This window comes from Ambystoma mexicanum, chromosome 4p (genome assembly GCF_040938575.1).
Source record: "Ambystoma mexicanum isolate Mex_15411 chromosome 4p, UKY_AmexF1_1, whole genome shotgun sequence".
Classification (NCBI taxonomy): domain Eukaryota; kingdom Metazoa; phylum Chordata; class Amphibia; order Caudata; family Ambystomatidae; genus Ambystoma; species Ambystoma mexicanum.
In genome coordinates, this window is record NC_090927.1 from 1,012,309,689 (window position 1) to 1,012,323,223 (window position 13,535).

The 13,535-nt window shown below is 52.7% G+C and overlaps 1 protein-coding gene across 4 annotated transcripts in view; it reads right to left on the bottom strand.

Moving 5' to 3' along the window:
• HSF2 (heat shock transcription factor 2) overlaps nt 1–13,535 on the bottom strand; it is a 1,113,385-nt gene that overhangs the window by 926,623 nt on the left and 173,227 nt on the right. The gene's annotated exons all lie outside the window — the stretch shown is intronic.

Below are 13,535 nucleotides of genomic sequence, written 5' to 3' on the forward strand. Positions count from 1 at the left end.
ATGTTGAACTCAAGCTTCTTCTGCTTAAACAGCACTTCTTAAATTCAGCATGGCATCAGCATCAGTGCTGGCAGAGGAAACTTGCGACAACCCAACACATCATCCCGGTCATCATGGACCCCATGGATGAGTGCAGCGACAGATCTGTCAGATCTGTCAGTGAGAGCAGACCCCGCCACCTTCTGCACTTTCATCTGACTTAATGGCCTCGAGTTGCACCTCTTGCCAATCCACGATCCTTTGGATCATTTCACCCTTTGTACCTTGAGCAGATAAGCCTCTCTTGGTACACATTATTCTCAATGCTTCTGACTTGGAAGCACTTAAGGTTATGTTGGTTATTGTTTCTATGTTTTAAGATAAGGTAGTTGGCCTTTACTTTTGTGTTACTATTAAGGTCACTATGTGTCCTGGGTAAGTGTAATCGGAGCACCTTTACCAATGCGCAACACAGGGTACCTTCGATCCTATCCCACCACTGTACACCAATTTGCTAAGACGGATTTCTGAACTCTGACCTGGTGGGCAGAGATTCAGAAGGCCAGCCTAGCTTCTTGGAACAGTGTAACCTTCGGGATAAGCCAGACCAATCGAGGTAGCATTGGCGACGGTCAAGACTAGGTCTCAGGAGGGGTGAGGGTGATCGAAAGCCCACAATGAGCACACACAGTGGGATTATTTGGAAAGGGCATGGTGAGCAAGAAGGCGAGCGGGAGGAGAGGGAGAGACTGCGCACATGGCTGCCTGCACCAAACCGGAGATTGTAAAGGGCACAGGGCCAGAAGCTTTCCCCAAAGGCCTTCTGAGGATGTCCCAACCCTGGGTAATAGCTCCACTGGATATTGGCCAAGAGGAACAGCGGACATACAGGGCCAATAGGTGAGCCAGGAGGAATTCCACAACAGGGTAGGCTGGGCTATAAAAAGCCATATGCGGGACATATGGCAGCACATGCACCCAGAGGAAAGACGGTTTACCTTTTACTCGGCTCCAGTAGAATTGACTGCATATATACCTCAAGGCGTCTGTGGAACAAAGCATTGGGCTTGCAGAGGAGGTGACAGGTGTTCGAGTGAGGACAGGAGCAGAGAAGGTGGAACAAGAGACCAGTGAGGCAGGGAAAATGGGTTGAGAAGGATTGCAAGAAGATTGTTGAAGTGGTGTGAGAGTGAAGATAAGGTGTTAGGTCTGAGAGGGTGGTACCAAATAAGGTGGTTGAGAGAGAGTGGAGGAAGGAGAGAAAGTCTCGAGATAAATAAATATATAAATATAAAAACTATAGTGTGGCAGGAAAATCGAAAAAAAACTTGCTAATAACATTTGATTTGTACAACAAATTTGGCTACAGTTTTGTACGTGCAGGTTCTCCCCACCCCCCGACCGAAATGTTTGGTAAAGATTTGTAACAAAATAAAAGGAGGCCACCAGGGGGCCCGCTGTCTGACAGCTTTGGCGTGATCCTCCCGTGTCGTGGGCCCGCAAAGTGGCTTGAGCCCCACTTTTTCGCCCCCCTCCAACACCCGTCCCACAGACTGAACAGATCGTTGTGGGAATCCCTGCTGCACCCGCATCTCCAAAGACGGGCAAAATCGTCCCTTTATGGACTGGGAAATTACTGCCAAACTCCGCAGCGAAACCTAAATTGTAGGATCCTGCGTGGGTGGGCGTGCTGAAGACAGACGCAGCCCACATGCGGGACACCGGCGCCCGGGAAAATGAAGGAGACAGATCGAGTGTGGGAGGGGATGTAAGTATGTGCCCCCCTCCTCGGTACAACCAGTGCTAGTTCCGGTGGAGGAGGGAGGACCCCCCCTACTCATCAGCTAGGTGGCCGGTGTGCACGTTGAAGTCGGTCCGCCTGGGGGAGTCCCCACCTGCAACTTCAGCGGAAAGCTAGGAGAGCGCCCCCACACCCAAGTGCGACCGGATGGAGACTGCAGGCTGGAGCACAAACACGACTCGAGGGCGACTCCCTCCAGGAGGAAGACGGTGTAAGCGAGGGGCCCAAATACACCCGGAGACTGGTGGGTGACCTCATACCACTATTGCCCAAGAGGCATAAAGCCCACACAGGGGCCCACAAGAAAGGAGCTCCCCATACTGAGGTGTTATCTGGATGCAGCCTACAGCCTTGGTGGATTGGAGCTGGGGGCTTAACTGGGAAGGATGGAGATATCCTGGAGCAGCAGGGGGGACCCTGAGTTGATGGACAGAAGGAGCCAGAGGGCAAAAGGAGAAAGGGTTAGCCCTGAACATACCAGGGGCATCCATGACGACATCTGCACCCTCTCTGCGGTTTGAGGACATTGACGACTCAGAGGAGAACTTTGGAAGAAGACTTCCCCCGGCAGTAGCAGTGGGCTATTTGCTGGAGGCAAGGGACCCCCCGCCCTTCTGAAGGGGAAGAAGAAGTACTAGGCCGGTCGTGGGAGGTGAGGATCCCCCAATTCCGGTGCGTGTGCCCGCTTCCCGGGCCACGGACAAAGGGGACACCCTCTGACGCAAAGGCATTTTTAAAGGCAAAGAGAGCACCAACACCCTCCGACTACGGAGGAGGGCACCCAAAAGGAGACCCGTTCGGGACAGCAGGAAGAGGTTATGGAGGCAAGGTTGAAGTTGGCCGCCTATAAGTAAGCACCAGGTGGTCCGGGAGTTTGCGCCGTAGCGCAGCCCAACATGGCTACCGCCCCAGAGGAATCTGCAGCTAAGAAAGATGCTGCCGCACTAATGAAACAAATCAGGAACATGAGAGTGGATAATGTGAACAGGGTGGATAGGATCGCCCAAAGAATAGACAAAATGGAGGAGAGACTGGAGGAAGTTGAACACAATCAATCCTCCCTCGACACCCTAGAGAGACAAATGGACATGCAGATTTCCGAAACGGAGCGGTGCAAGGAAGAGGACAGGATGAAGATGGACGATTTGGAAAACCGTGAGAGGTGGAACAACCTTAAACTTTTTTGGTATCCCGGATCGAGAGGGGGAAACAGAGCTAGATCTGAAGAAAGCATTACACAAGGTCACAAAATTGGTCTTCGAGGATGACACCACTTACGGAGCTAAGATTGAACGTATTCACTGTGCGGGCGGGGCCCCGGGAGGCCAGAAGTCGGTCCTCGCCCGGTTCCACAAGTACACCGGAAAAATGAAAAGCCTCCTGAGGGTGGGGCGCTGAATGTAGAGGGCATGAACTCGCCCACAAAAAGGTCTTTGATGGCAAGGGAGTTTCGTAGGGCTGGCCTAGACGTTATGTTCAACCAGGAGACTAAACACGCTAGAGGGGAAGAACGTAGGATCTCCAGCAGGATGCTGGGTCAGGAATACTGGGGTCACTGTCAGACCATCATCTGGTATCAGTGGACCTGAAATTGGCACGGGATGGTACCAGGGGGTCCAAATGGAGATGCAACGAATCCCTGTGGAAAGACCCGGTGTTCCACGTGGAATTGACCAAAGAGATTGAGTAATTTTTTAAAAACAAATGTGTGTCAGTCCCTGCTCTCCTCTCCATGGATGCTGGAAAGGCCTTTGACCGGGTTGAGTGGGGCTTTCTCAGGGAAGTGCTGGACAAAGTAGGCTTGGGCTCTAGGATCATACTAGGTATAATAGCAGTTTACGCATCCCCCCCCAGGATTGTGTGGCATTTAATGGGGATTACTCCCGCTGGTTCGCCCTGAGTAGGGGCACGAGACAGGGGTGCCCACTCTTCCAGATCCTATTTGTGCTCTCCCTGGAACCACTAGCTCAGAGAATAGAGAAGACCCCTGCGTAGAGGATTCATGGTGGGGGTGGAATACAAGGTTGTGTTATACGCAGACGATCTGCTTATACGTGTGGGGAACCCCCTGGCCTCCATACTGAGGGTGGTCTGGTTGATTGAGTGGTATGGAGACCTCTCTGGTTTTACGATTAACATGGCTAAATCAGTCTTGCACCCCCTTGATAAGGATGGGGATGGAGACATAAATAGGTTTGCTCCACTGGGGTTAATGGTCAACCTGGGCACACTGAGATACTTGGGGATTCACCTCACGAGGGATGTGGGAGACTTACTTCAAGCCAACTTTCCCACACTTTGCCCGGATTTCGGGCTGATCTGGAAAGATGGGATAAACTGACCATATCATGGCTTGGACGTCTCAATGCCCTTAAGATGAACAAGTTACTTACCCCTGGTAGCGTTCTTTCGACTGGATGTTCCGCCCACGTATTCCTCATCTTTGATATTCATATCTCGTCAGCTTTGCTGCTTTGGAAAAAAAATTCTCGGCAGAGGGCGCTCTGCACAATGTCATGGCATCTATGTCCCTCGAGGGTCTCCGTCAAGTGTTGACATCAACAGTAGTATAAATAGGTTGTGCCGCGCCCATTGGCTTCAGTTAGTTTTCTTTGTTCAATCAATTGAGGAAATAACCAGGCGTACCCCAGACTGCAAGCTCTCAGGAAACAGAGTCTAATTCATGTAAATTGTAGGGTGGGGTAGGCTGGGAGGGGTGATGAGGAATACGTGGAACATCCAGTCAAAAGAACGTTACCCGGGGTAATTAACTTGTTCTTCAAATGGATTGTGTCCTCCCACGTATTCCTCATCTTTGCTAGACCTCCAAAGCAGTGACAATTTGGAGGAGGGAGTACCATTTAAATTAATTGTGAATGAAATGAAGGACTGCCTTAGCAAAAAGACCTTATTGAGTGGAAGAGGAGTCTAACCAATAATGCTTAACAAAAAGAATGAATTGACGCCAAGTTGCCGCTGAGCAGATAATTATAGGGACACTCCTTTGAAGAGCTGCATAAGTTGCCATACCCCTCGTGGAATGAGCTTGAAGCCCTTCCAGCGGGTCCTTACCAGCAAGTCTGTAGCACTCTCCAATAGCCAGTGTGATCCACCGGGATATGGTTTGTTTAGTTACTGCCAAGCCCAATTTACAGCCGGTATATCCCACAAAAAGTTGATCATCATGGCAAAATTTTGCCATTCTCGCAATGTAAAAGCTCTGAGCCTTTTTTGGGTCCAGCCTATGCAGCCTCTCTTCCTCTATGCCCAAATGAGGAGGAGGGTAAAACGTTGGGAGTGTGATCTTCTGCGACAAATGGAAATCAGAAACTACTATTTTCGGCAGGAATTATGGTTTAACTCTATCCTTATGAAACATATGAGGTAGCTTGCATGATGGAGCCTGCAACTCACTTACCCTGCAGGCTGATGTTAATGCCACAAGAAGTGCAGTTTTCACAGCTAAGAGCCTTAACGGGCAGGAATGCAAAGGCTCAAAAGGAATAAAAGTCAGAAATGTTAACACAAGGTTTAAATTCCAAGCAGGAACATGGAATGGGACTGCAGGGTATAATTTAGTTAGTCCCTTCAGAAATTGAACAATTAAAAAGGCATTTTAAAATAGGAGACCTCTTCAGAGCAGCGCTCCAATCTAGAGCCCGACATCATTCAGATGTAACAGGAAAGAAAGCACAATACTGAGTGCCACATTGAAAAGGGTCCACATTCATGTCCTTGCACCAGTTACTGAATTTATTCCAACGAAACAGGTACAAGGATTTGGTTGCTGGCCTTTTGGCCGAAAGCAAAATCTCTATTACCTCATGTCATCCGGGAGGTCCCAATCCTTATATCTCAGCCTCTCAGAAACCATGCATAAAGGCTGAGTGTCTTAAACTCTGGATGGAGAACCTGACCTTCCTCTTGCGAGAGAAGGTCCTCTCTTTGTGGAAGACTTATTGGACGGCAGGTGGACATGTCCAGAAGGTCCGGGTACCACATCCTCCTGGCCCAATCTGGGGCGATTGGGATCATGTGTTTCCCGAACTTTCTCAATCTCCTAATTACGTAAGGAATAACAGGGATTAGGGGAAACTGGTACAGGAGTGGAAATTCCCAGTCCACTATGAACGCAACCCCTAAAGCTCCTCTTTGAGGAAATTCCCTTGAGCAGTACTGGTCGCTCTTCCGGCTGTTAACCTTCTTGAACAGATCCACGTGAGGGGGTTCCCCAAAGGATGAAGATCTCTTGAAGCTAGTTCCCACAACTTAGTGTACCTTCTCCGTTTTCATATCTTTTTTGCTTTTATGTATATTTAAGAGTATAAGGAACAAGTTATATGTAACTGTTGTTCTCCAGCATGGGTCTGGCATGGATTCACATGCTCATAAATATTCCCCGTGGTCAGGCCGGGAATCCTCGGTATAGAAAAAAAAAATCAGTATCAGTTTCGTTTCTGATCTGGCTTTCTTAGTAGTAGCCAATCACTGGTCTCTGGGTCATACTGCCCCCAGCCAATGACTACCCTCTCCCAAAGCCCCGCCTCCGGCAGCCATCCTCAGATTTGGTAGCACGTAAAGTGGCAGTATGACCAAGTGAAGAGCCGCAGAGGGGTAGGCGGGAGGGTTCGCATGTGAATCCATGCCAGACCCATGCTGGAGAACAACAGTTACAGGTAAGTAACTTGTTCCTTCTCCAGCAAGGGGTCTGGCATGTATTCACATGCTCATGAATAAGAGAATACATAGCAGTACACACATGCACAACCACGGGAGGTGACAACAGACTCAACATTAAGCAATACAACAACTCAACATTAAGCAACTCTTACCTCCTCACCAGGCTCACCTTAGGCGAACAGGTTCCGCAGCACTGCTTGGCCGACCCTGGACTCCTCCCTGGAGTACCGATCGACGCAGTAGAATCTTGTGAAGGTGTGCGTTGACCTCCACGTCGCAGCCCTGCAGATGTCCAGCAGGGGCACACCAGACAGGAACGCCGTGGTAGCAGCGTTCGCTCTGGTCGAATGGGCTCTCGGACGGCCGGGCAGCTGTCGGTTTGCCAACCGGTGACAGTGCATGATGCAGCCGTAGAGCCATCTGTAAATGGAACTCTTCGAGAGACCCTTTCCTTGATTCACAGTCCCAAAGTTCACAAACAGTTGTGACGTCTTCCGAAAACTCTTCGTGCGGTCCACGTAGAACTTCAGCGCTCTAGCTACATCCAGCGAGTGCAAAGTCCTCTCGGCCGGCGACGAAGGCGACGGGAAGAAAACTGGCAACACCAATGGCTCGTTGAGGTGGAAGTCCGACGGCACTTTGGGCATAAAGGATGGGTGTGTCCTCAGCACCACCATCGTGTCATGAAAAGTCAAGTATGGAGGCTTGCAAGATCGTCGTGCGGAGGTGATGGCCACGAGGAAAGCTGTCTTCCACGACAGGAACTTCAAAGGCGCCGAATGCATAGGCTCAAATGGGGCCCCCATGAGCTTGGTCAGCACTACATTAAGCTCCCACGCAGGGGCAGGAGCCTTCACCGGCGGGAAAGATCGGAATAGTCCCTTCATGAATTCTTTCACCAGGCGATGAGACTACAAGGACGCCCGTCCCGTCGTCCTGGTATAACAGGAGATTGCAGCCAGATGTATTTTGATGGAGGCGTGAGCCAGTCCAGCTTTGGCCAGCGACAGTAGGTACGGCAGTACTTGAGGGGCCGTAATCCGCAGAGGGTTAATCTTCTGTGCACTGCACCAGACAGAGAACCTCTTCCATTTATGTCCGTAGCACTTGAGAGTTGAGGACGCCCTAGCCTTTGCAAGAACCTCTCTGCAGTTGGCCGGGATATCGTACCCTCCAAACTCTAGTGCTGCAGGAGCCAGGCCTGCAAGTTCAGCGACTCCGGGTTGTGGTGAAGAATGGCGCCTCCTATGGAGAGAAGGTCTGCGTCCGTCGGCAGCTTGACTGGTGGGGACGTTGACAAGTCCAGAAGGTCCGGGAAGCAGATCTGCCTCGGCCACGCCGGTGCGACGAGGATCATCCTGCACCGGGACCTCTTGAGTTGGTTGATGAGCCGGAGCAGCAACGGCAGTGGAGGGAATGCATAAAGAAATAGGCCGTCCCAGGGGAACGAGAAAGCATCACCCATGCTCCTCGGCTGGGGGAACCTGCTGGCGAACCTACAGCACTTGGAATTCGTCGCCGTCGCGAAGAGATCGATTTGGGGTTCGCCCCATCATCGGAAGAGTCGATCCACTTGATCCTGGCATAGTTCCCACTCGTGGCACAAGCGCAGCTCCCTGCTGAGTGAGTCGGCGATCGTGTTTTTTATTCCTGCCAGATGAAGAGGCACCAGAAACATCCCTTGGGCGACGGCCTAATGCCACAGATCCTGGGCTTCCTTGGATAGGGCCGGGGACCTGGTTCCGCCCTGCTTCCGGATGTAGAACATCGTGGTGGTGTTGTCGGTGAAGATCCTCACCACCTTGCCCTTGAGGGACGGAAGAAAGTACCTGAGGGCCCAGAACACCGCGCGGAGCTCCAAGATGTTGATGTGGAGAGACTTCTCCACCGGGAGCCAAAGGCCTCTCGCGTGAAGATCTCCGGAGTGTGCTCCCCAACCTTCCAGGGAGGCATCCGTCGTCACCGTCACCTGGTGAGCTGGGGTCTGAAAGTCCGTGCCCGCCGACAGATGGGAGCGGGTACTCCACCACCGGATCGCCTGATGGAACGTCTCGTTGAGAGGGATTCTGTCCTCGAAGCTGCCGGTCGACTGGATCCAGCGGGCGTCGAGGAACTCCTGTAAGGGTCTCATCCGAAGCCTGCAAAGGCGCACCAGATAAATGCAGGAGGACATCATCCCGAGGAGGGACTTGATGGGTCTTACCCTGGGCATGTCCGTGGCCAGCAGACGCTGCACCTTGCCCAGAATGGTCCTGGTCCTTTCCTCCGACGGCGAGGCCAGCCGCGCCACTGTGTCGAGCTTGGCTCCCAGAAACAGGGCGACTTGCGACGGAACCAGGTGGGATTTTGGAAAGTTGATGGAGAATCCCAGGTCTGTGAGCAGCTGGGCGGTCTTCGCAGTGTGCTCCACGGCGAGCTCCCTTGTCCTTGCCCGGATGAGCCAGTCGTCCAGGTAGGGGTAGACGTGGATCCCCTGTAGGCACAGCCGCGCCGCCACCGGTGCGAGGCACTTGGTGAACACCCTGGGTGCCGACTTCAATCCGAACGGGAGGGCCTTGAACTGGTAGTGCCGCCCTTGGACCACGAACCTGAGGAACTTTTGGTGTCTTTTTAGAATGGGGATGTGGAAGTATGCATCTTCCAAGTCCAACGACGACAGGAAATCGCCCTCCTCCAGCTGTCCCAGCACATGCTGGAGGGTGACCATACAGATCTGTGCCTTGATATACTTGTTCAGTTGTCGTAGGTCCAGGATGGGGCGCCATCCTCCCGTTTTCTTTTTTACGAGGAAGTACCTGGAGTAAACTCCGGAGCCCCGAAGCCTCTTTGGGACGAGCTCGATGGCACCCTTCTTGAGCATCGCCCTTACTTCCAACAGTAGTTGAGGGACGTGATTTTCCTTCCTGGCCACGGGTGGAACGCGAGGGCACTTCTTCTGAACCTCGAGGGCGAGCCCTTGTGCCAGGGCGTCCAGCATCCAAACGGTCAGTGGAGATGGACTCCCACACGCTGACGAACCTCACCAACCGCCCTCCCACCGGGGTGCTTCGGCGGGGGCCCGACCCCACGGTTGGTTCAATCTTGTTTGGAGGCCACCTTGCCTCCTTGTCGACGGGCACCACCTGACTTGCCGCGTCCCCTGTAGGCTTCCTGAGACGAAGATCTTGCCGCTTGGCGGTAAGTGGAGGAGCCACTGCCGGATCCCTTGGAGGCACCTTGTCTGCCTCCGGAGCTCCGAAAGGACGGCCGTCGTTGTTGGAGCACTCCCAGTGCCCGGGCAGTCTCTGTGTCTGTCTTGATGGCCTGAAGGGACTCATCAACCGCCTTCCCAAACAGGTTGTTCCCGTCGAAGGGCATGTCCAAAACCTTGGTTTGTACGTCCTGGCGGAAATCCGTGGCCTTGAGCCATCCTCGTCGTCTCAAGCAAACGCTGTTGCCCAACTGACGGAAACCGGTGTCGGCGATGTCCGTTGCCACCATGATGGCGTGGGCCGAAGCAATCTCCCCCTCCTGTAGGATTTCAAGGGCCTCAGCCCTTTTGGCGTCCGGAAGGAAGTCTAACAGAGGGGCGATTTTGAACCACAACTCCCTGTCGTAGTGGGCTACGATAGCCAGGGTGTTGGCCGCCTTGATAATCGTCGCTGCGGATGAGATGATCCGTCGTCCCATCGTGTCCAACTTCCTGCCCTCGCCGTCCGGCGGGGAAGTTGATGTCGAGGCCGATGCCCCCCCCAGCTTTCTTCTTTGCCGCCGCCGAGACGACCGAATCCGGGGTAGGTTGTGCCCGAAGGCACAAGGGGGCAGCGTCGGGGACCCAGTACTACTTCTCGTACCGGTCCCTCTTTGCCGGCGCTGTGATAGGGTTCTTGAGGAGGGCGAGCCCCTCATCCCAGATGTCATCAAGAAGCGGTACGGCGAGGACCGTCTTCCTTTTAGCCTTGCGCCGTTGGTAAAGGAACCCTTCTTTCTTCTTTTCTTCTGGGCAGAGCTGGAAAAGCTCGGATGCCCTGGAAATCATGACATGAAAGGATCCAATTTCGTCGGGCGGGGACGCCCGAGCAGGGGGCGACAGGGGACACGTCCCGTCATCGCCACCGTCGTCATCTGTACCTGTCGTAGCCGTGTCCGTGCCTGTATCATCCCCGTGGGTAGTAGACCGGGGGGAAGGCAGAGCAGGCCGCAGAGGTGGGAGAGGTGGCGTAGGATGCGTCGTCCTCCTCTTATGCAGTGGACTCTCCGAAGGTCCTGGCGAAGGTTCCCCCGTCGGGTCTGGCTCAGGTACCTCCGTCGGGGGAAGGGGCACCCTTGTCCTTATCTCCGAGCATAAGGACTGAATCGCAGACAAAATGGCCACCGAGGTGTCCTGCGGTGCCGGAAACGATGGGCGCGAGGGCTCTCAAGGAGCCTTGTTGGCGACACCGTCGCTCTCGTCGTCACCCTTGTCGGGATCCCTCCTGATGGGCTGGGCCTCTTCCACGACTTCGATGAGCTCTTCTTCAGAGGTCCTGTCCGTATCCACGATGGCCACCAGCCTCTCCCCCACCTTTTCCAACGAGGACTTCGTGGGGGTCTTCTCAATGGGCCTGAAAGACGACTCCCTCTGCGGTGGCAGGGAGACTCTGGGTCCTGAAGGCGCCTCCACTGGTGTAGCCTCCACAGGCTGAGCCAGGGCCGCAGCGACATCCTCAATCGAGGTCTTGGCAGGGTGAATTAAGGCCATCGTCACCTTCTGGACGCCTGGGGCCTTCACCTGGGGGGGGGGGGGGGGGGGGGTCCGAGCATCGCTCCCCCTCTGCCAGAATCTTTGAGATCGACCGGGGCCTCTCCAGAAGCTTTGCCGGGTTCTCGGACTTCCTCTTCCGGAGCGTTGGCTTGTGGTTGATGGTGCCGGGGAGGATGCGCCCTGCCTGGCAGCCAAGGAGCCCGACCGTTCGGCGCTCCCGGTGCACGCGGACTCGCGGTGTTCAGCCTTTTGTTGGGCCCCCGTCGCCGACTTAGAAGACCGCTAAGACTTCTTTTTCTTCTTCTCGCCCGACGGGCTCTTCCCTTCCAGCCAGTTGGCGAGACGGAGGTGGCGATCCTTCATGGTCCGCTCCGACATGTTCCCACAAAACGCACAGTCCTTCTCCTTGTGCGTCTTGTCCTCATGGAGACAATAGAGGCATAACGAATGCGCGTCCTCCTTGAAAACATTCTGAAGCTGGCATCCAGGGCAGGTCCTGAAAAGCTTCCCGGGCGTCGAGCTTCCTTTCTCCTGGGCCATGTCCGGGGTAGGCCTCGGAACTTCTGGAATCCTCCAAAAGCGTAACTCGACGAAATCTTCACCCTTGAGGGGCGTAGAAATCTCCGAAACGGATCCCCGTTGATCGGATGTAGAAATGGTGGAGCTTGAGGCTCTATTTAACCGAAAAATGAAAAAAATCTCCTGAAAAAGCGCAAAAACGCAGCAAAAGCTCGAGAGCTACAGCACGAGGACTCCCAACACTTGAACGTGCGGTAAAAATCTGAGGATGGCTCCCGGAGGCGGGGCTTAGGGAGAGGGCAGTCATTTGCTGGGGGCAGTATGACCCAGAGACCAGTGATTGGTTACTACTAAGAAAGACAGATCATAAACGAAACTGATACTGATTTTTTTCCATACCGAGGATTCCCGGCCTGACGACGGGGAATATTCATGAGCATGTAAATCCATGCCAGACCCCATCCTGGAGAACGTCTCTACTATCTTCGATGTGGTACCAGGTGTCACACACAGTTCTTTCTTGCTGTTCTTCCAGTATACCAGAGGTGAGGCGGTGGGCTCTATAAATGACGAGTACATCTGCCGCTCTATAAATGACGAGTACATCTGCCGCTCTACAGAAGTGTGATGTAACCTTAAATATATAGTCATGGCAGGGACACGAATTAAAAGAAATTCTATATGAACACCCACTGCCCGCCTCCATTTTAAATTGACTGGGCAATTAACGTGCCAAACCTGTTTTCTCTGTTTCCGGAGCCTCCAAAATGTTAAACTGCCATTTTTCTTTCCTTTCTACATAGCCAAGGTAGTAGCAGTAACCATTCTGTTCTTTCAGAAATGTCCACAATTCTGTGTTGCAGCAGGGCAGGCAGGAGTCCTGGTGGGATGTGGTAATATTGTCCCCATATATATGGTCACCATACATAGTGTCGCCGGGAAAAGGTTGTGGCTATATATATATATATGACAATGCATTACTTACCGTAAAAGCATTTCTGATGGTTGTATCTGCTTAGATTCACATGCTGTGCATAGGTCCGACATCCAGTGGTCACTGCGGAGTATTGCATTTTGTTTTTCGTAGTCGAAAAGGGGATGTCGACAAGGCGTGTCTGTAACACTATCCTATAGTGACGTGCGTTGTACCCACAATCCCTCACGCGTCGAGGTCGCCCTGTTTGTATTTTTCTGCCCTGAGGGAGCCTTATAGACGTGAGTGAGTACAGAAAAGAGAGATATAAAAGGAAGTCTATGTTCCTTCCATCCGAGCGGGGAGGAAGGGTGGGCGCATGTGAATCTAAGCAGATACAACCATCAGAAATGCTTTTAGGGTAAGTAATGCATTGTCTTCTGATGTTTGTTAATCTGCTTAGAATCACATGCTGTGCATAGACTAGCGAGCAGTACCCGGAGTTGGCGGTGGGTTATGAGAAGGAACAGTAGAGAAAAGATGTCTTAATACTGCCTGTCCCACCTGGGAGTCAGATCTAGAGTGTGCATCTAGACAGTAGTGTTTTGTAAAGGTGTGCACAGAACTCCAGGTAGCCGCTTTGCAGATGGACTCAAGGGGAACATTTGCAATGAATGCTATGGAAGCCCCAGTGCCTCGAGTGGAATGTGCTCTTGGCTTGAAGGGTAGTTCTCTCTTAGCAAGAGTGTAACAGAGAGTGATGCATTGAACAATCCATCTAGATATAGTGGATTTTGAGACCGCATCTCCTTCTCTTCCTGCTGCCACCGAGACAAAGAACTGATTAGTCTTTCTCAGTGGTCTGGTTCTTTCCATGTAGAACATGACAGCTCTGCGTACATCTAGTGTATGCAGACTTT